At 47.4% G+C, this 23,421-nt stretch overlaps 1 long non-coding RNA gene across 3 annotated transcripts in view; it reads right to left on the bottom strand.

Moving 5' to 3' along the window:
• Nucleotides 1-2,379: 2,379 nt before the first annotated feature.
• LOC117888830 overlaps nt 2,380-23,421 on the bottom strand; it is a 35,010-nt gene continuing 13,968 nt past the window's right edge. Inside the window, exons 1-5 of one of the 3 annotated variants that reach the window (XR_004648380.1) lie at nt 13,107-15,902; nt 11,308-11,395; nt 9,457-9,570; nt 5,141-5,268; nt 2,380-2,904 (exon numbers count right to left, since the gene is read on the bottom strand). This is a non-coding gene — a long non-coding RNA (uncharacterized LOC117888830). Of the gene's footprint in view, nt 2,905-5,140; nt 5,269-9,456; nt 9,571-11,307; nt 11,396-13,106; nt 15,903-23,421 lie in introns of those variants that run through there. The other 2 variants (XR_004648379.1, XR_004648378.1) reach the window with 2 other exon arrangements.

Consider the following 23,421-nt stretch of genomic DNA (forward strand, 5'->3'; position numbering starts at 1 on the left):
CATTTCCATTCCCAATGAAGTGATGTCCCATCCCTTTGTCAGCAAAAGGTCAGAAGACAAGGTCATTCCCATGTGATGTGTCCATTCCAATCACAGTTGCATTCATTGATCAGTGAGTTTTTCCTTCAACAACACAACCCACCGACAGCAATGAATGTTGATTGTGACTTTTCGGGCTTGTAAGAATCTGTCCGCAAGCACCACAGGAACGGAGTTGGGGCACTGAGATTAAGCATATATAACATCTTCATGCTTATATAGCAGGAAGTTCTCAAAGAACTTTAAAAACATTAATTAATTAATTAAACCTCACAACCTCCTGTACAGGAAAGGCAGTATTATTCCTATTTTAAAGCTAGGGAAACTGAGACACTACTCACTGATTTTATCCCAGAATAATTTATTCTGCTTTAGAAGTACACTAAATATTCTAGCATAAAATTACTTTTATTCTGGAACAGAGTGTCCATACAGGGAGCTACTCTGCAATAATCATTGCAGAATATCTTATTTCACAATAGCTATTCTGGTCAATTTCCCTGTGTAGACAAGCCCCTTGTCTAGACAAGGCCTTCCTGGCAGACATATGAGCAAGAGGATTAGTCAACTCTGTTTGACTTTACCCAAGAATGTGTGTTCTGAAATGCCTCGCATTAGCTGAGCTGTGATATCCACACAAGTTGTAGCAACTGTGCAGTTTAGAACAGGAACTGTCTTCAGGGGCAGATACTTTACCGGGGTGGCCAACCGGTGGCTCCGGAGCCACTTGCAGCTCTTCAGAAGTTAATATGCGGCTCCTTGTCTAGGCACCGACTCCGGGGCTGGCGGTACAGGCGCCAACTTTCCAATGGGCCAGGGGGTGCTCACTGCTCAACCCCTGGCTCTACCACAGGCCCTGCCCCCACTCCACCCCTTCCCGCCCCCTCCCCTGACCCTGCAGTGCCCTCGCTCCTCCCCCCTCCCAGCCTCCTCACATCATGACAGGAGGTGCGGGGAGGGAGGGGGAGCGGGGCTGCCGGTGGGCGGGAGGTGCTGGGAGTGGGGCTGGGGGGAGCTGATGGAGGACTGCTGGGGGAACGTATTACTGTGGCTTTTTGGCAATGTACATTGGTAAATTCTGGCTCCTTCTCGGGCTCAGGTTGGCCCCCCCTGTACTAAAGTACCCTTTGGGAAAGGCATTGTGGATTTATGATTGCGGAAGGGGATTTTGAATAAGGAGTCCTGAGCTATTCCGCAATAGCTAGTCTACTCATTTTCCCTTATAGACAAGCCCTAGGAGTTAAAAGTCTGATATTAGATTAAGATAGCTAACTCAATGTAATTAACACCTTCTAACCAAGACAAAGGAATTGTATTTTAGAATGTGCTAAACTGTTTGAGTGAAGACCTTGGGAGAGACCTGGTTTTAAACCCAAATCCTTCAATTCAGCTGCTGCTAATCCGGCCGCAGGGTACACTCAACGGTCGATGGTTTAACCTTATTGAGAAAACTCACCGACAGCGTTGAATGTTCACTGAAACCTTTGCATCTTTGTAGTTTAGGCCACATGCATTGCTGGACATTTTGAGTCTTGGCTCACAACAGACAGCTTTGCCCTCCTTCTGTTATTTCCCCCCACTTCCTATGCCCGATCCAATCCCAAATACAGCTGCCATCGTCATTCTTTGTTCATTCTGCTCCGACCATGTCTCCTGACTCCTTAAATACACATGTAGCTTCCATATCTCTCATTTGCCTCTCCTCACCTGCAGGACTGCTCTATTCCAAGTATATTTCTGCCCTCGTCTCATCCTATATTCCTCCCCACTCCTTACATTCCATTCAAGGTACCCTTCTCACTGCTCCTTTTTGGTATGTCCACAGAGCAAAGAAAAATCCATGGCTTGCCCATGCCAACTGACTTGGGTTCGCAGGGCTCAGGCTGTGGGCCTGTTTCATTGCTGTGTAGACATCTAGGCTCAGCCCTGAAGCCCAGGCTCCAGCCCAAGCCCAGAAGTCTACATGGTAATGAAACAGCCCCACAGTCTGATCCCTGTGAACCCGAGTCAGCACAGGCCAGCTGTGAGTTTTTCTTTGCTGTTTAAATATACCCTTGGACCTGGTCTCCTTTGACAACTTCCTCTATTCCACCCATATACCTAGAGTAGCCTTCCCACTAATATACACCAAGCTCTCCGTTAAGCCCCACTGAGTTTATGAAACATAGTAGCCAAGTATGTCCACTTATGTTCTGTCTTGTGCTGCTCAGTTTGATTTTGGGGCCTGCTCTCATAAACACTTATTGCACATAGAACTTACCACCGTGAGCAGCCCCATTGAAGTCAAGGCTACCCACAGTAGTAATTATTTGTAGGGAGGGACAAGTCCTTTTGGAGCATGGATTTATTATTTATTATCCCCTGACTTGACTCTATAGAGCCATAAGCGTTTACAACGCTACATACATGGTTAATAATAATAGTTCAATTTAGCTCATTCATCCCAAGTTCCCCATCCTCTCTCTATTAGGGGGTTCTTTCTTGTGTGAGTCAATGCTGATGGATGCACTAGAAAAGCATAGAGAAAGAGATCAACTAGATTAGAATAGAAAGAGAAAGAGAGATTAGATTAACAGACTAGATTGCAATACTAATCTATTGCACAGATTTGCCACCACATGATGATGTGCATGGGGCCTGATGTGGCATAATATTGCAAGCCCCTATTTATTTGCCTGAAAGCTCTTCTAGGCTAGTCATTTAGGATAGGCCGGTGGAAACTGATATCAATTCTTCTTTAGAACTAGTCCGAACAAAACAGCGCAGAAGTCACCCCAGACAGGGGAAGGTGTACTTACAGAAGGGAACTCCCCAGGTTTGCCACCTTTGTGAGCATGTCCAGTAGGCCACACTTGTATTACAACACTGCATGAAAACACATGAGCAAGTTGTCATCACTTTGCAGCCCTAGAGATCTCCCCCAGCCCCCCAATGACCCTGCCTGCCCAGTCATTCTTAGCTTGGCAGATGTGACAAGATCTCGAGTTGAGGTGGCATGACTGCAACAATTAATGTTAGTAGCCCTCCTGGAACCCTCTGCCTTGATATCTGATATGAACAACGGGGACAGATCCAGCACAAAGCTTTTAAGAGATCGGGGCCAGGAATTTTCAGGAGAGGACTCTTGCCTGTGGACTTCCCTAGTGGAGAGGAGTTTGTGTCTTGCTTACATTAGAGCAGCGGTTCTCAACAGGGGGGGCCATGGCCCCCTGGGGGTCCGCAAACCCTTTCGGGGGACTACAGGGCCCTGCGGCTAAGACCCAGAGCCCTAGTCTCAGCACCTCCCTTCGTGGGGCTGAAGCCAGGAGCCGTGGGGTTGACGCCCCAATCTCTGGTGCCCCCTGCAGGGCTGAAGCCGGGAGCAGCAGGGCTGAATTCCAGAGCCCCGGTACTCCCCACGGGGCAGAAACCCTGAGCCCATGGGCAGAGCTGGGGGGACACGGGGATGTTGCCCCCTCCCTGAAACTACAGTGCAAGAGCAGGGTAGTCCCAGGGCAGCTCCACCTCCTTCTCTCCCCACCTTTAGCCAGGTCGGAGACGGGAAGCAAGAGCCGGACAGAGCAGGCAGCCTTGTTCCCTTGGCCCCTGCTGCTCCAGGGGGTTGAAGCTGCTCCTTAGCTCCCAGGCCCCTTTGCTCACGCAGCCGGTAAGAGCCGCCTGGGCGGGGGACCCAGCTCTGTGGCTGGCAGAGCCCTTGGGGAACAGGGACCCGCAGGGCAGCCCTCCCAGCACACAGCCCCTAGCTACCCCCCTCCCTGCACCCTGAGCTGTTTTCAAACATTTTGAGATGAGCCCTCCACCTTTGCGTTATCATTTTTGGTTGTGCCCCTGCCCCCCCCACAACCCAGGCTGGGTGGCCTGCTGAAGTGAGTCGGGGTGGAGGTGGTGCTCCCTCCCCAGACCCCACCATGCGGAGGTGGCTCGAGCCCTGCCGGCTCCTGCCCAGCCAAAATAGAGGTCAAACTACATCTATGCCCGAGCCCCACCCTTCCCCCCGCCCAGAGCCCCGAGTCCCCCCCGTCCCCCGCTGGGCCCTGGAGTTTTTATAGCATGTTGCGGGGGGGCTCAGAAAGAAAAAGGTTGAGAACCCCTGCATTAGAGCATAGCGGAAGGCACCTCTTTACATAGCCCTCACCTCAGTACCATTGCATGGTGACTTCCTCTGACTCAAAGAATTGTGCCCCAATATACAGTATAGACAAGCACAGAGAAACGAACTCAGGCTGTGTCTACAACAGCTGTCCCCTACCCCCAGTGGTCAGCCAGGCACAAAGGTCACAGCTGGAGCTCCTGCCCCTTACACTGGGGTGACAGCCCCAGCTGTGAGCCCTGGACAGGACTCAATTTCACAGCAGTCTACCAACTCTTCTTGTCAATTTCAGGACTCCAGCTGTGAGCCCCTGGCTGCTGTTCTGAACCTGAGGCCACCATGAAATTGACAAGAAAGGCTGGTAGGCTCCCTGCTATGAAATTGAGCCCTGCACCAGGCTCACAGCTTGAGCTGTCACCCCGTGGCAGGTGGGGGGCTCCAGCTGTGAGCCCTGTGCAGCTGTCAGTGCCCCAGTTCAGTTGGTGCCCTGCAACTTCTCCTGTGAGGGCATGCACCATTGGCAGAAGGAGGGTAGTGTGGACACGAACAGCCAATTGAATTACTGCTGTGGCTTTAGGTCTACCTAAATTAGTTGACCTAATTTTGTAGTGTAGACAAGCCCTCTGTAACCAGACAGCAATGATATTATTTTATAATGCTCATATTTGCCCCTTAGATACTGTGGTGAGGGGCCAACTTGAGAGAGACAGATCTGAAGTGCATACCATAGTGGGTAGAGGTTTCAGCACCAATTCAACACCTTATTCATACTGACTGCATCTGGCTTTGTGTTCCCCTTCTACAAAGAGAAGGATGATTGAGGAGCTTGCAGATATGAAACTGACTGCTGGGCACAGACAACCCGTGTCTGTCGATAAGGGGGGGAGCAGAATGAGGGCAGCTGGCTTCAGCACTGTTACTGAGCATGCTCAGTACAAGCCAAGCAGCAAATCAGAGGGGGGGGAGGCATGTGACCCTGCATCACACTCCCCCCCCCACACACACACACACATGTTGTCTCTGGCTGGCCCTCTCTGTACAGTAGATCTTGGGTTTCTTCTTGGGAATTCCAGCAATGCTAGGCTTCAAGCTCCTCACATCAACACCTCAGCAGATGGCATTCCATGCTGTTCCATTCCCTGCACACAAGAGAAGTCTGATGAGAAAGGCTAATACAAGACAGAGCAACATGTCCCTAGTGAGAAAAGGCCTTCCTGCCTTAATCACTCTGATGAATTTCCTTCTCTGGAAGCTCACATCTATTTCTGAAGAGTTTATGATTTCCTATAAGGGAAAAAAAAATCACATTTCCAGCACTGTGGTTGTGCAGAAAATCTTCCAAACACAAACACATGCCAACTTGTCTGAATCTACAGCGGGTAACAGCGTGCTGACGGAAGTCTGAAATGTCCCATTCATCTCAATGAGGTGTTGATGACAAAGCTTAATGCGGAGGATTTAAAGAACAATTTTAGAGGCCATTAAAGTCATTTAATTATTTCACTGCTGGTCAATTTTGCAGAAATACTATAGCCACAGGCAAGCATGTAGACAACCTGCTACAATCAAGTTAAATGTGTTAAACTGTGTACATTGGTGTTATGTGGGGTATTCAGTTGAATTAAACTAAACTCTCAATCTCAGCTGAGCCAGCTCTGTTGAAAAAAAGTACCTTTTTTCCTAGTCTAGGGGCTGAATCATTGATCTGCACGAGGAAACTGACCGGTGTAGCTATAGCAGAATAATTATACCACTGACTATAGCTATGTGGCGTTATACTGGCATAGTTATAGCGGCATAATTATGCCACTATAGCTATGCAAGTCAATTTCCCCATGTAGACATACCCCTAACTAAGGCCCAAAACACTAGTCAAGCCAAGATTAGAGTTTTTAAAGTGGAAATTAGACAGAACTAGATAAAACGACTGTAACGACTCACATTAAAGGTCTTGGCTTCACTAAGAAATGATATACTTTAACATGACACCTTATACATGTTAAAATCCTAGTGAACACAAGGCAAGTTGTAGTTTGAACAAGTGCTATCTGGTCAAGGAAAAACCTAGTCTTCCCCATAGCTATAGGGTGCTTCTTCACTAGGGAAAAAGTGTGTTCTTAATTAGTGTAAAATAACACATGGTAACTAACATGAGATAAAATCCTAGTGAAGACAGGCAATGTGTAGTTTTAACACAAGGTCAAAGTAAACCGTTGGCATCCCCATAATCTTTACCTTGATCTGTTAACCCACACATCTGTGCCATCTGTGAAACAGCTGTTATTATCCATACCTAGCTCATAGAAGGGTTACAGTATGAGATTAATTTAACTGACATCTGTTACACTCTTTGAGATCCACCGATGAAAGATGCCAGACTAGAGGAGTATTATCCTATTTTCCTTGCTCAACTTATTTGCAGGGTAGAAACGTATGCTGTTTAAGGATCCAATCCTGCACACTCCTGAGGTCGCTCAGCTCCTGCTGAAGTCATTGAGAGCTGAGGGCCACTCAACAACATCAGGCAACGTATGACCCTAAAAGAATTTGTTTGTGCATTACTTTATCAGTACCAGCAGGTGGCAGTGCAGCCCAGCCATCCCTTCCTATTGGTAGTAGCAGCAGATCAGGATGAACCTATCAGGGGAAATCTGTCTCTTGCCATATTTTTGTATCCATTCAGAAAAATGTACCTGATTAAGAGAATTTAAAAGGACTAGAAATTACTCTGTGCAGCCAGTAGGTGTGCAGGGTTGAGAGTTTTAAACAACTTTTTATTTAATATTAAATATATATGGAGAGAGACCCTTTCATCTTGAAAAATTCCAGTATGCTTTACAAACTGAAGGCCCCATACTGTTCTGACCTACACAGGAACAAAAAAGCCAGTGGAATTGGCTAAGGATAAGTTCAGATACCACTGATGAGCAGGGTATAAAAACGTAGGTTAGATAGAATAGATTACATTAGCTAGAAGCCGCAGTTAAGCAATATGCTTCTCTCAGCCTTCGGAAGCCCCTTCCCAGACGTACTGCAGAGTTGGGGTACTGTGGGTCAGGAGGGAGTATGTGACGAGGGGGATGGGCAGCAGCTACTTGACATGGCATGCTCCCAGAGCATAGCAAATTTCCCAGGGGAAATCTACCCAGGAGTGAATGTTGCTCCAGCTGCTGGTAGAACTAGACAATGCTGCACCAAATACCTGTGCATGCTTTTAGGACCACGTTCTTTAGGAGCTGTAGCCAAGTTGACGGGTGGGATGGTATAGCAGGGCACCATATTGCAGCAGATGCCAGACGCCATGCAATGGACACTTGCATTCATGGAGCGCAAGCCCCAGGAGTATGGCCACAGTAGGAACCATGCTCCCTGCATCCCGCTTGTAGATGGGGAGTCTGAATCTGTGTCTTTACACAGAACCTAAAACCCTGGACCTGATCCGCAGCTCTGGTAAAACTCCATTGAAGTCAACAGAGGAGCTATGCTGAGGATCTAGCCCTTCAAATACCCTTGTAAAGTGGAAACAGGTCACATTCTGCCCTCACGTTCACTTGGGTATCTTCCTTGGAGTGAGTGGGATTAAATGGACTCTGACCATTTCGAATAAATCCAGCAGCTGTTTTTTTTTCTTTTGAATTTTGTTGCACACTCTGATTTCTTTCACAATTCTAGCTCTGCTCTTTCCATTCCCTCTTACTGTGGAGATGTCTTGGGTACAGTATGTCCGAGAAAACCATGGCTTTATATTAACAGTATGCAAAGATGTTCAAAAAGTCTCTTTCTCTTTTCTTTGCCGGCACAGACATCTTCTTCCCCCTCCCCTTCAAGCCACGTGACAGGTTCTGTGCAACCAGTTCCATAAATTTCAACCAGACCCAGTGTGTTGCATATTTAATGCAGCTCTTGCCTGCCTCTTGCAATCTCTTTACATAAGACCCTCCAAGTATTACCCAGCAACACTGACACAGCCTTCAGCTTCCCTTCCATGAGTCAAACGTGGTGTGTACGTGCATGGTGTGGGATAAGCCCTTCCATTTCAGGCTGTTTTAGGGGTTTCTTTTCAGACCACTTTGTTGCCTCATGCAGGGGTGGATTATGGGGAGCTGTGGCCCCTGGATCCAGTGCAAACTCAGGCCCCACTATGTCCCCTCCAGAATCCCACAGGAAAGGGAGTAGGAGCATCATTCTCAAAATGCCATTGATGAAAGCCTGGCCCCATCAGAGTCAATGGGAGTTTTGCCACTGACTTCAGTAGGGTCAGTATTTCACCCCGCGTTGATAGGCTTTACATAAAAGTGATAGATAATAAATCCACAAAAGGGTTTATATACAAATGATAGATAGATAGATAGATACTCTCCCCACCACCCTCCATCTATATGGAGCTTTACGGTTCAGGGTGGAGTGTAGCTTAGAAGAGAGGAGCCAGAGATGGCTGTTCCCTCCACAGCATCACCTCTTTTCAATCCCACTGGAATTATCGTGCTCTTTCAACTCCCTTGTGCTGACAAACCTTTCCCCTCATGTCTAGAAATATTTAGGGGCCAGCAGCAAGCTCATGATGGATTTGACTGACTGCAGATACCAGGCCCCAGTCATACAGGGAAAGGGGGTATGTGGAGGGTGGGGGAAGCAGGGCGCTGGTTAAGGGGGTGTGTCACTGGCAGAGATTCATTGGATCCTGGGTAGGGTGACCAGATGTCCCGATTTTATAGGGACAGTCCCGATTTTGGGGTCTTTTTCTTATATAGGTTCCTATCACCCCCCACCCCGTCCCGATTTTTCACATTTGCTGTCTGGTCACCCTAATCCTGGGTTGGCCAGAAATTGCTGTCTCCATTGATTTAGGGGTAGCACTTAGCTCTGATCAATTGATCTGTTGCTCCCTGGCCCATCCTTCGTCCACGCCCACTGCTGCTGCTCTGAACTTTCCAGTAATCACAACTGATGCCAAGTGCTGATGGCTGGGCTTGGGATTGAAGAGAAACAAGTCTCTGCAAATATATGTTCCCGTGGCTAATCTGGGGGGGAAAGGGATGAGTGTCTTTCCAGATTCTCCTCCATTTACTGTCCCATCATCAGACTAAAAAGCCTGAGTCACATCCATCCTGTCTTCCATGACAGGTGGATGTAGCTGGCTCAGAAACTGCTCAGTACTGCTTCTGAGTCAGCTGGAGATTAAGGGACGCAGGACAGGGAACAATGCAGGGCCTCACCTCAGCAGAGACTGTGTCAGCTCACGGTGATCCCAGCCCCTGTCAAGCCAGCGTATGAGCTACCTGGATTCCTAACCAGTTTGGGTAGGGCAGTGGAAGTAACCTTCTTACCTTCCTGAGGGGCTGCAGTGATGAGATGGTAGAGGCCCAAAGTGAAACAGCAGCCTCTACATGTCCAAATGAACTTGCGTCATGTCTCTTTTAGAAGGCAAAGAAAAAGTATCACTGCAATAAAGAAACAACAATATCTATGTAATAAGCATTCCAGTTACTGCTGGCATTCTCCCCCTCTCTTCCTCCACAGTATCCTATCAAGTACCCGTATCTTTCCAGGAGTGTTGGCTTAGGGAGGAGCCTGCTCCAGTGATTAGAGCAAGGAACTCTGAGTTAGTTCTTGTAGATTCTGTACCTGGCTCTACCATTGCCAACCTGTGGACAAGTCCCTCCTCCTCTCTGTGCCACAGTTCCCCCACTCTATAAAATGGGGGTGGTAAGACTGATCTACCTCTGGAGGCGGGTCAGTGCGTGTTCATTCATTTTTGTAAAAGGCTTTGAGATCCTCATAGGAAAGGAACAATGGACACACAAAGTAGATAAAGTATCTGTCAAGGTGCAGTTTGAGAGAATGTCCTCAGACAGGCATGGGGAGGAGTAGCCACATAAGAATGGCCAGACTGGGTCAGACCAAAGGTCCATCCAGCCCAGTATCCTGTCTACCGACAGTGGCCAGTGCCAGGTGCCCCAGAGGGAATGAACAGAACAGGGAATCATCAAGTGATCCATCCCCTGTCGCCCATTCCCAGTTTTGACTAACAGAAGCTAGGGACACCATCCCGGCTGATAGCCATTGATGGACCTATCCTCCATGAATTTATCTAGTTCTTTTTTGAACCCTGTTATAGTCTTGGCCTTCACAACATCCTCTGGCAAGGAGTTCCACCGGTTGACTGTGCATTGTGTGAAGAAATACTTCCTTGTGTTTGTTTGATACTTGCTGCCTATTAATTCCATTGGGTGAAACGTTAGTGCTCTTTTGTCATTCACAGTACATCCATCTCAGAAATGTGGGCTCTGAAGGAACTGGGAGGTCCCTTAGGGCAGGTCGACACTTCAAAAGCTGCAGCGCTTTAGTGAAGACTGTACTACGCCAACGGGAGAGCTTCTCCTGTCTGCGTAGTTAATCCACCTCCGTGAGAGGCAGGAGCTATGCCAACAGGAGCAGCTTCCCATCGACACAGCGGGGGTTAGGTCGGTCTAACTCCGTGGATTTTTCACACCCCTGAGTGCCGTAAGTGTGCGGTAGAGACCTGGCTTTAGGGCATGTCTGCACTGCAGTTAGCCACCCGCGGCTGGCTTGTGCTGACTCGGGCTGCAGGACTGTTTAATTGCAATGTGAACTTCCCAGCCTGGGCCGCAGCCCGAGCTCTGGGATCCTCCTACCTTGCAGGGGTCTAGAGCCCGGGCTGCAGCCTGAAGCTGGAAGTTTACACTGCATTTAAAGAGCCCCGCAGCCCGAGCCCGAGTCACCTGGCACAGGCCGGCCGCGGGTTTTGAACTGCAGTGTAGACATACACTCAGAGACAACGGAGCAGCTTCATATCATTGCCAGAGGGATTCTAGCTGAGGGCCATGGCCTCTGGACTAGCTGTGAGCTCCTCCCATGGCCAGCATTCCTGCACCATTCCCTACAGTACTTCCTGCTGGGAGAAGATGGAAGTGGAGTAGCAGGGACCTCCCCTCAGAGCTGGCGCTCCGACATTATTCTCTACAGCACCGCCTCCTGGGAATGGAGGAGCTGTGAGTTTTATGTAGGTGTTTGTGCTGTGCTCATCACGGTAGCATCTAAGTGCCAGCTCCCCACAGCCAGCCCCCTGCTGCACTGTCCACTTTAGTGCCTCTGTTGGGAGAGGCTGGGATTGCGGTAGCCAGGAGCACCCCTTACAGCCATCATTCAACTATTACCTGCTGCTGGGAGTGGCTGGGTCTCAAATTGCTGTGATCACGGAGACAGCACCCCTGTTCCATGCGCTGCAATGAATATCCCACCAGGCTGTAAGGGGGATAGAGGCCTTTTGTTTGAGAGTATTGTGGACAAGAGTTGCTTAACTATTTATTCAGTTAAGCACATTCTATGGATGTATTCAAGTCCTAATGCTCCAGTTAAAGTTCCTTATGTACCTGTATATGTCTTTCTATAAAGGAGATTATGGAGATGGAAGGCAGGAGAGGTCCAGAAGGGAGACAAAGGTATGTCAAAGAAAAATCAAAAGGAAGATAAAAGGGATGCCCGTGGCCTTTCATGCAAGGGCTCCATTCCTCAATAGACAGCTGTGTTCACTTCACACTAGACAGTCCATCAGAAATGAATGAGAAGGGATAAGTGCCTGGGAGATTTGCAGGAGTTTGTCTAGACACAGCCTGCCTGCTGCAGTGAGTCACTGCATTTAAACATCCAGCAACCTTTTCATGTTGCTCGTTTTTAAATGCTCTTCTATAGGATTTCCTCCCCCCCCCCCCGATCCCCACCATGCACCCTTCACACACACACACACTCACACACCCCTCAGCAGCTCTCTTCTTGAGCCAAGGGAGTGCAGACTGAATAAATCCAATAACCTTGGGAGATTTTCTTGCAGAGGAGGGATTATACAGTGAGACCCACATTATTCCCCCATTGCAGATATTGTCAGTAGGTTCTTCATATACATTGTGTGAGACGGTATGGGGGTGCTAATTCAAGCATCATATTAAATTCATGAGGGGCTTAGAGAATTAAGGGCGTGCATCCTTTCTGATCCACCCTCCCTCAGCTGACAAAAGAGAGAAAAGAAATCCCTGAGCCTGTGGGGCCAGAAATAATTTGGCCCCCGGCAGATGAGGTCTGCAGAGGAAGGAACAATGTCAAAATAAAACTCATGTGCTCAGTTCTGCCCATGGTGATAACAATGTAAATCCTGCAGCGTTACCCTGAATTTACATTGGTGTAACTGAGAGCCCCAGTTTCTTTAACACCTGAGATTACTCAAAGGATTTTAAAGAACATTTAAATTTACCTTTTTTCCTTTTGGCTGTTTGTTTACTTGTTTGCACTTCACTCAGCTGGAGATGGTGCTAATAGGTTAGTTGGTTTCACTTTCTTGTCAGTTTCACTCTGTTTCTCCTACTACACTATACATCAGTATATCACTGAGTTTTGGATCTCAGCAATTCAGGGGACAATTTAAACTGATAATACTAACAGTTTTCAATGATTTTTTTTTTAAATGTCCTAAAAGTTTCATATGGCCTTGGGCCAGATTCTCCTTTCAGACCCATGCAGTTCCATGGAAGCCAGTAGGGTTGTGCAAAGTGTAACTGATAAAAGGATTTGTCTCGGCAACCAACAACAACAACAAAAAAAATGTACACCCCCATTACAAAAATAATCCTTCTTTTATAGTTTCATAGGCATTGGTGTCCAGTGGTTAAAAGGGACAAGATAGACAACTGGGGACCTGTATTATAAACCCAGATTTGAGAGGAAGTGGAGAGGGCAGGGAGCTGGGAGTTTGAACACTTTATAGCTGGAATGTAATCAGTCAAATTCATATTAGGCTATGTCCACACTACAGACATAGCGGCAGCTATGTCAGTGAGAGAGCGTTTTTTCACACCCCTCAGAGACAAAAGTTTTTCCAACAAAAGTGCTAGTGTAGACATAGCCTTAGAAAGAAGGTGCACATTTGTAACAAGGAAGGGGATTAACCATTGAAACAAAGTACCAGGATAGTGGCAGATTCTTCAGGTCTTGAAGTCTTCAGATCAAGACTCGATGCCTTCCTGGAAGATATGTTTTAGCCAAACACAAGTTACCGGGTTTAATACAGAAGTAACTGGATGAAATTCTGTGGCCGGCATTATACTAGATGAGCTCATGGACCCCTCTGGCCTTAAACGCTACTGTTCTATATACTCTGGTAGGGTATGTGGTCTAGTGGTTACAGCAAGGGAGGACAGGGAATCAGGACTGTTGAGTTTTGTTCCTGATCCTGCTGCTGACTTGTTGTGTGATCTTGAGGCAAACCTCTGTTTCTGTGTCTTCAAAATGCGGATGTTAATATTTTACTTGCCGACCTCACAGGGAAACTTAATTAAAGAATGTTCATAATGTGCTGTGAGATCTTTGGATAGAAGGTGCTGTTGAAATACAAAGACGTTGCCTCGGCCTGGCACTGGCAAATTAATACCAAGGGAAGAAAAGCCAGCATCATATTCAGATAACCTAGACTTAGGTCTTTGTTATTTTTGCAGATGGGTCTGTGCATGTGTGTGAATATGTGGGAATGGGGGCTATGCATGCGGAGGCATAACTGTCGCTTATTACATAGCTTATCAGCGTCTCATTGTTAGGTTGGGATCTCTCTGCCTTTTTGTTGTCTCCATCTGTTGTCTCCTGTCCTCCCGTATGTTTTCACTAGGAAAAAAGCTGTTTTCTGACCACGTGTTAGCTAACACACAGTAACTAACGAGGTAAAATCCAAGGGAAGACAAAGTAGTTTGCCGTTCTCACACGAGGTCAAGGTGAAGACTCCATGGGAACCTAGAAAACATCTTTCTTCCTAGAGAAGACAAGGCTTTAGATTGTAAGATATTCAGCTCAGAGACATCTTTTATTTATGTTTGTGTGGCACCTAGCACAATGGGCACTACCACACTACACATAAACATACTAAACATGTATGCATGCATGAGAGGGACAGGCAAGCTACCCTCGCTATGATTCCTACTCCCCAGCCCTGCTATCACAGGCTCTGAATCTTGGTCTCATGATAGTGGATCGAAGACTGGGGGGAACTAATTGCAGGAAACAACGTAACGCCTTCTCTCCAGCAATGACAATACATTGCACACCCTCTCCTCCAAATAAGATGGAGGCAAAAAGAAACCTCCTTGTCAGGGCCCAGTCTCTCCCTCCCTCCCGATTGTGTCTCCTGAATGTATAAGGTGATTGGGAATGACACCACCTGTGCAGTAATTTAAACTAGGATTAAAGACAATCTAAAATCCACTTGATATTGATTTCAAAAACCTAAACAACAAACTACATTTTGGTTGGGCAAGCCGCCATTTTAAAATCAAACTCCCCCACCCCTTCTTCTCTGCTTTGATAATGCAAAGATGCAATCAATTCCCCAGCCACTGACTTTTTGAGCCACAGCTTTGAAGCTCACTGTACTGTCTGTTTCCTTTTAATACCTCCATGATGATTTACTCCCCCATCCCTGTGATCTTCTCCCTGGCAGTGACGGGAGGGGCAAGGGCACGGCATTATGGCAGGTTTTTTCAGAGCACCATCTGAATTAAGAGGTGGTGATTTGGGAGACAGGTTATTGCGAGACAGGCAGATTAATCTGCAGGGAGGCCCGGGGCCCTGCTGGGATTTGCCTATCATGCTGATAGCCATCCCCATTAATTTATTCAGCTCTGACAGCAAATTAGAAAGAAAGTAAGGAGCTTAGGGAAGGCATCCGGCTCGGTGCCCCAATTACATACAGGTCCCTATTCCAGCCAGCACTGACATGGTGAGAAAAGATATGGAGATGGAGGAAGTCATGTCTGGTTCCACGTTAGGGAATGGGTATAGCTGGATGTAGAAAGACAATGCTGACATTCGTCTCGTCATGTAGGCTTGCATCCCCCAGCGCTTTTCTTGTCCCTTCACATCCCAGAATGCTGCCCTATTGTCCTGTTTCAGTAACTCTAAAATCAGACCCTCCCGCCTCACCCCGGGAAGCTGCCCTGAACTGCTGCCATGTCATAGTTATCTACTGCAAACTTCCCCCTTCAACCCATCCAAAATGCTCCCAGCAAAATCAGTTTCCCCTCTCACTGCTCTGATCCGCAACTGCAACAGTTTCCTTTATAACTCAGTTCCCACTGATATCTCAGATCTCCCATTTTCTCCACTCTAGTTTTACAGGTGGGAAAACTGCAGCATAGAAAGAGACACAGTGAGTCAGTGGCAATCAAGAAAGGCACCAGAAGCATTTCCATGTTGATCTGCTCCACTCTGTGTCTGAACTGTCATACAGGGGATTATGTTTCTTATCTGTGTCTGTGCTAAGATACTAGGGGCCAGTGCCTATGTCTCCTTGTGTGTTCTGTGGAGTGCCAAATGCATTGGCTGTTTTTAATTACTGGGCATGTAATGTGGGTACTTGGGTGCCTAGTATCATGAGTAGAACTGGGTGTCTTGAATGATGTGCTCAGATTTGACAATTGGACCCATTGGGCTTGATTCTTCTTTCAGTTCCACCATGGTAGTCAGTGTCATCGCACAGGTGTAACAAAGAGCAGAATTTGGCCTTCAATGTACAAACTGCTCTTTCTATTATTGAGCAGAGCTAAAGGTACAATGCACCTATGCTGCAATTAGTTGCTCCATCCACAGGACAATTAATTCTAGTTCCTTGTTTCACTCTCTGTTTCCTTAATCCCTGCCAGGCCCCTGTTGTAAGAACATAAGAATGGTCATACCGGGTCAGACAAATGGTCCATCTAGCCCAGTATCCTCTCTTCCGACAGTGGCCAGTGCTAGATGCTTCCAAGGGAATGAACAGAACAAGGCAATCATCAAGTGATCAATCCTCTGTTGTCCAGTCCCAGCATCTGGCATTCAGAGGCTCAGGGACACCCAGAGGATGGGGCTGCATCCCCAACCATCTTGGCCAATAGCCATGGATGAACCTGTCCTTCATGAATGATCCAGTTAAGTTTTGGTCTTCACAACATCCCCTGGCAATGAGTTCCACAGGTTGACTGTGTTGTGTGAAGAAATACTTCCTTTTGTTTGTTTTAAACCTGCTGCCTGTTAATTTCTTTAGGTGACCCCTGAAAGTCCAAGTAAATTATACCCAATGGATCACCTTAGTCCACATTTGTTGCCCCCCTCAAAGAATTCTAATAGTGCGATGAGACATGATTTTTCTTTACAAAAGCTGTGTTGACTCTTCCCCATATATCATGTTAATCTATGTGTCTGACAATTCTGTTCTTTACAATAGTTTCAATCAATTGTCTGGTACTGAAGTTAGGCTCACCAGCCTGTAATTGCAAGGATCACCTCTGAAGCCTTTTTTAAAAATTGGCATCACATTAGCTATCCTCCAGTCATCAGCAAGGAAGTGATAGATTACATACCACAGTTAGTAGTTCTGCAGTTTCATATTTGAGTTCCTTCAGAACAGTTGAGTGAGTACACCTGGTCCAGGCGACTTATTACCATTTAATTTATCGATTTATTCCAAAACCTCCTCTACTGACACCTCAATCAGGGGCAGTTCCTCATATCTGTCACCTAAAAAGAATAGTTGAGGTGTGGGAATCTCCCTCACATCCTCTGCAGTGAAGACCAATGCAGAGAATTCATTTAGCTTCTCTGCAACAGTCTTGTCTTCCCTGAGTGCTCCTTTAGCACCTTGATCATCCAGTGGCCCCCTGATTGTTTGGCAGGCTTCCTGCTTCTGATGTACTTACAACATTTTTTGCTGTTAGTTTTCGAGTCTTTTGCTAGTTACTCTTCAAATTCTTTTTTGGCCTGCCTAATTATACTTTTACACTTGACTTGCCGGTGTTTATGCTCCTTTCTATTTTCCTCAGTAGGATTTGACTTCCAAAGGTCAAATAAGGTTTATATCCTCCAATTAAGCACATAAAGATTGCTTTTAATGGCCTAATGCAGAAGAGACCGAGCCTTTTGTGTGTCTGGTGGACTCCGTGGGGAGGGAAGAATTGATGAATAGAGAGTACAGTTCCTTCGAGTTTGGAGGACTAGGATATCTGAGATTCCCCCTGTAGCCACTGCACTGGTCCCTGGGGAGTCTAGTGAGGGACTGGATCCAAACTGCTTAGCCAAAAAACAAACAGACCACAGCCAGGTTCCTTGGATTTATGGACCCTGCTAGGAAAACCAGCACTAGTCTGTTTGTGTGTATGTGACTCAGCATGTGTCTTTGTTATTGTGTGAGTTTTGTTATTATATGTGTCAAGCTATCTAGATGTACGTGTGTGTGCTATGGTGAGAACATCTCAAGTTACTTATCTTTGTTACTGTGGGTTGTTTGTCTCAGTTTATGTGTCTGTTATTGTGAGAGTTTGTGTATCCCTGATATTGTGTGCATGCAGGTGTGTGTGTTGTGAGATGCTCTCAACTTTCATGTCCCTGTTACTGGATGTATTACCCTGATTATAAGCATGTGAGTTTATCTCAGTTTATGCCTCTGTATTATTGTGTGTGTGTCAGTTTGTGTGTTGCTGTTATGGTGTGGTTGTGTCTTCATTTGTACATCACTGTTATTTTGTTGGAGCATCTCAGTGTACATATCTGTAGTAATATCTATGTGCAGACCTTGGTGTGTGCATCTACATTGTTGTGACTTTGTGTTTGTGTGTTTTGTATCTATGCTGTGTTGTGTTTGTGAGTGTCTCAGTGATTGTGTTACTGTATGTCTGTGTGCTTGTGTTTGGGCATAGGTCCATGTTACTGTGTGTGATTTGTGTCTGCATTCTGAACAAATAGCTTCTGTTTCCCATTCATCATCTGATTTCCACACTTCATTTCTCTATCCTCAATCTTCTTTCCATCTGCTTTTTGGAAACTTCTGTGACTCAAGAGAAATTATAGTTCTCACAGTTGCAAGCAGGAAGTCAAGAGCTGTCTAGCTTAAGAATTAAAAGCATCAGCTGATTTGCCCTCTGGGAGTCTGGGGGATGGGCACCAAATGCACAGTGGGGAAATGAGGAATGGGTGAAACAAGGGGAAGGAAAGAACAGAGATTATTGGAACGACAATGTTTTTTCCTGAGCTTGACCTCGGCAGCTCCTGCTTGTAATGGGGACTGTCAGAGCCATTACTGTCTCGTATCTTTGTCCTGGAAGCTTTCCCTGGCTGTGTACACACTCCTGTGAATCTATCAGCCGCACGGGCTGAGTGCATCAGACATGCCCGGGCTGCGCCCATCGCTCCCCTAGATGCAGCTTTGAGTCTTCTTCATGAATGCTAACGTATTACCTCGGGGATTATTAACCCTTCTGGAGAGAGAGCCCTTCCCGCAGACAGAGACGGCTTTAGGAAGTGCGGGGCCCGATTCGAACAGTTTTGACGGGGCCCTGGCAGGGATGACTGAAAAAAAAAAAAAAAACACGTAAAAAAACATGTGGGGCTTGTTCTCACCGGGCGGCACTCGTAGTCTTCGGCGGTTTGTCCTTCACTCGCTCCGGGTCTTTGGTGGCACTGAAGGACCTGCTGCCGAAGTGCTGCCGAAGACCCAGAGCGAGTGAAGGACCCGCAGCTGAAGTGCCGCCGAAGACCCGGAGCGCTGCCGGGGGAGTAAAAATTAAAAAGGAGCCTCTAGCCAGGGAAGGGATTCTCGGCCACTTGCCCCCACCCCGGCGGCCCTGCCACTGGGCGCGGGGCCCGATTCAGGGGAATTGGTGGAATTGGCCTAAAGCCGGCCCTGCCCGCAGACAGGGCAACTTCCCCAACGCCCCCATTCCTCTGGCATGGCTGTGGCTGGATCTGCACTGCAGCTGTGGTTTCTTTGCAGAGCCGGGGGGGGGGGGGGGGGGGGGTTTTTTTTTTGGGGGGGGGGGGGGGGGGGGGAAGGGTTGATTATTTTTAGACAGCATCCCTGCATTTCACAAGATGTCATCTTTATTTTATATGATGTTTCCTCCCGCTCGGCTCTGTTCTATCAGGCCAACTGGAGCATCTCAATGACGTCTTGTCTGCTCTGGCCATGCTGTGCTCGGCCACAACAAGCACAAGGAACAGCTCAGGGCGGGGGGCGGAAAAGAAAAGAAAAGGGACATCTTGATCAATGGAGCCATTAAGCAGAGCACCCTAGGGGTGGAACTAGCAATCTGCAACATGAACACCCGCTGCCCCAGCCATCACACTCTCCCCCACCGTGTGGACCTGATCCAGAGCCCATAGGAGTCAGTGGAAAGACTTTCATTGACTTCAGTGGGCTTTGAATCAGGCCCTATCTTCACAGCCTCCCGAGGTGGAGCTGCCATGAAAGAATGCTTTCACTTCTCTGGCAAGAAATGCTGGCCAAGGTATAAAAGTAATAGGACTGTTCCCTTCTCTCACATCTCCCAAATAAGCATCTCAAAGCACTTTACAAACATTCATGGATGAAGCTACACAGTTCCCCCGGGAAGCAGGTCAATATTATTATTTCCATTTACAGAAGGGAAACTGAGGTGGCTTGTCCCGCATCACATGGGAAGTAGGTGGCAGAGCTGGGAATAGAACCCAGGAGTCCTGTCTCCCAGTCTGTACTCTAAACATTAGATCACACTCCCTCCCGAAACCAAGAGTACAACCTGGGAGTCTTGACTCCCAGTTTTCTGCTCTAACCACTTTACCACTGCCTCCCAGAGCAGGGACTAGAATCCAGGAGTCCTATCACCCAGCCAGTGCTCTAGCCACCAGACCACACACCCTCCCAGAACCAGAAGTAAAGCCCAGATCTCTTGACCCCTGCTCCTGTAACTGAACCACAAAGCCACCCTCCTCTCGTTGCACGTAACGAGTATGACTCTGACCTCACTGACGATGGTGTAAATCAGGAGTAACCCACAGGAACACAGGAATTGCCGGACTGGATCAAACCAGAGGTTCATCTAGGCCAGAAGCTTGTCTCTGACTGGCTGTTCAGGGGGAGATGCGAGGATCCCTGCTGTCACAATGCTGAAATAACCTGTCCAGAAAGCCTCTTCCTCACTGTAATCTCCATTGGCTGGAGCTCACAGGATACTTGGCTTTTTGCTTTATTTATTAATATTTAATCTTTATTCCACTAAAACTGGCACGACTGAGAAGCCAGCCTGCCACGGTCAAATGTGAACACCGCACATAGAGGGAGAGAGACAGTGAGGCTGTTAAGAAAACATCTCTCCCCCCTCCGCCCATCCCCAAGCCTGTCAGTTAAAATCTAGCTACCAGGGAATAAAACACCGTCCAATGTGGCATATATCGTTTATACCACCCTGTGCTTTTATCCACTCTGATCTCGACCATGATGCACCATTGTAACTAAATCTAGTACATACTAATCCATTCTCCCTTCACCCACTAGAGTGATGGGAGAGAAAGAAGAAACTGGGTCCTATACATCCCATTCTTCCTCTCCCCACTTAAGGGGTGCAAGATTGTGCCCTTGAAATTCTTACCTTGTGGCCGCCAGTATCCAATTTGCAGTGAGAACTACGGTATGGTCTAGTGACTTGTGCATGGTATTAGGAACCAGGAACATCTGGGGTTCTGATCGTGACTCTACCACTGCATGGCCTTGAGTAAGTCACTTCCCCTCTATGTGCCTCAGCTTCCCCATATGTGAAACAGGGCTAATAATACTAGAAGGGAGGGCTGAGGGCATGTTGCCTTTCCTGCTGCAAGAGGAAGTGAATGGACCATCCTGGCTGCCTCTTTGTGATGCAAGTTGCTTTCCCTTCTTGTCTGGAGATGGGCAGAGGAAACCAGATGACCAGTTGTTTGTGCTTAAGACCCTGAGAATAAACCCACAGTGTCCAACCCCTCCCCAGACGCTCTGGGCTGTATCTAATCTACCCACTGCTGTGCCTCTCTGCTTTCTGCACTAACGAAATCAAGCAACTGCAGCACTGAGAAAGCCGGACCAATAATTGAAGCAGATTGAATACGCAGGGTAAAAGGGTAAAGCCGGAAGGGTGTGCCCAGCTATGCAAGGCTAGCCGTGCAGTATTAATGGACAAAGAGTGCATTAAAAAACCAACAACACACAATCTGCCTCTTTAAACTTGGAGATCAAAATCAGAGCAAGGGAGAGAGACACAGGGGAAATAAATCTCCTTTATTAATTATAAATCAGATACATATTGTGCCCAGCTTCATTCCGCCAGGCCTCACTGCTGCACGTACTTCAAACCAAGCTCCTTAAACATTAATGCCGAGCTTTTTGAACCTCTTGTGTTTTTCAGATGTGTAGGGCCAGAACAGGACAGAGTCTGCAGAAATCACTGCGTTTCCTGTCCCAAGGTCTGGCTGCTTTTTATGCTGTTAATTTCCATGAGTAACCTTCTCCCCATTCCCCCCACCTCCAGCCATGCTCCTGGACCTCCCCCAACCCCCAGTGTGTTCTTCCCCAGGACTTGGCGTCTGTTTCTGCTACTCAGTGCCATGCTGAAGGTACACCAGCAATCTCCTGCTGGTGGTGGCCGTGCTCCCTTGTACAGCTCTACTCTGCAAAAGGTGGCTTCTACCCAACAGTGTGAGCTTTTCGATAGCAGCTCCAGGTAGGGCAGACTTCTTCACAGAAGTCCCTAGCCGAAGCCAACCAACTGCAGTGTTGTGAACTCCTTCACAACAGTGCCCCATCTATGCCAGCCAGAACTCTGCCATGTGCAATTAACTAAGGGCAATGAAACAAAAGTGACTTGCCCAAGGTGTACCAGAGCCCAGGTTTTCTGACTCCCACTCCTCTGCTCTGACAACCAGCCTACAATGCTGCTTCAAGCTGGGAATGGAACCCAAGGAGCCCTGTCTCCCCCATCCCCTAACCACTATAGCAAATTCCTTTCCAGAGCCAGGAACAGAACCCACTCATCAACCCCTGCTCTAACCACTTGGGAACATGTTTTCCAAGAACAGGAAAATAGATTTGAGGAGTCTCAGCTCCCACCCACCCCTGCTCCAATCACTAGATGACAATCCCTAATGAAAATAAACCTTGATCCCGCTGCCACACCGTCCTTTCACCCCAAACAGTATAAAGCAAGATCCACCCCCGTTTAATCCAGTTTTACAAATCAGTGTTTCTCCTTACTCCATTCTGGGACCAACTCATTTTTAATGCCTTTAGGCAGGAGTTCAGCAAGCTGAAGCTACCAGGACCTGCAGCAAAGCCCACTCTTACCCTGCCGTCTGATTGGCTCATGGTGACATAATGGTGTTTATAGTTAAGCAATAAACCTTAAAGGGGCCCCCAAGAAAAAAAGTCTCAGAAAGGCAAATAATGGCCACTTTGTTTGTCAGTAGCTGGAGAGACCACAGCAGCATCACCCCCTCCCACAGAAAAGTTATTGATATCCCATTGCGAAGCTAAAAAGCCTTCCTAGGAAAACAGAAATTAAAGTCATTTAATGCAAAAAAAACCCTACAACTGAAACAAGCTCAGTGCAGCCATAAGCAAAGCCCAGACCTTTCCGTTCGTTCCCAGGGCTTAGGCTGCTGTGAAACAGCTCTGAGCCAACCAAGCCTGCTGGGTAATCCTATGGAAATGAGCCACACCAAGCCCCTCCCACTTTGAATTCCTAGATTCCCTGGTGCCACAAAGTAGCCCTCCCTTCATTCGGCCTCCATCACTTTTTTTAAAATAGTCAATCAAATACAAAAGCATAGGATGGAGTGCTAGGCTCCCAACCACTCCTTGCTCCTCCCCCTGGCAATCAGGAGGAGCCCAAGTGCTGTCACATTTAGGGCATGCTAGAGGGCTAGCATGGACCAGTGACTAGTGCAGTGGGGTTCTATATCTGCCAGCTTGTACCGAAGCCTCCTCCAAAGAAGCTAGCAAGGGTGTGTTCTGAAGAGATACAGGCACGTTTCCGGCGGCTTTAGTGCAAATGGTGCGAGAGCATGAGGTTTAAACACGTCAGAACCAGTATCAGACCTGCTGGGTAAACTTGCTTCCCTGTGCTTCAGTTTCCCCTCCCAACCTTTGTCTAACTAGGACTTGTCCACACAGCAAAGTTATACCGGTATAAGATAGGATATGAATTTAAACCACTATAGTTCTGTCAGTATAAACTCCCTGCCACTCTTATTCTGGAATGAGCGAGTCCATATGGGGAGTGTTACTGGTAGTACTACAGCAGTTTGACTATAGCCGTATTACTGGAAAAAATTCCTGGGTAGACAAGTGCTTAGGTTGGAAGCAGTTTGGGGCACAGTTTCTTGCTCTGTATTTCTCAGTGCCCAATGGGGCTGTAATCTCCGATTAGGTCTCTGGGCTTTATTGCAATACAAAAGAATATTGCTGGGAAGGCCAGTCTTTT

The sequence above is a fragment of the Trachemys scripta genome, chromosome 16 (assembly GCF_013100865.1).
Source record: "Trachemys scripta elegans isolate TJP31775 chromosome 16, CAS_Tse_1.0, whole genome shotgun sequence".
NCBI classification, from domain to species: domain Eukaryota; kingdom Metazoa; phylum Chordata; order Testudines; family Emydidae; genus Trachemys; species Trachemys scripta.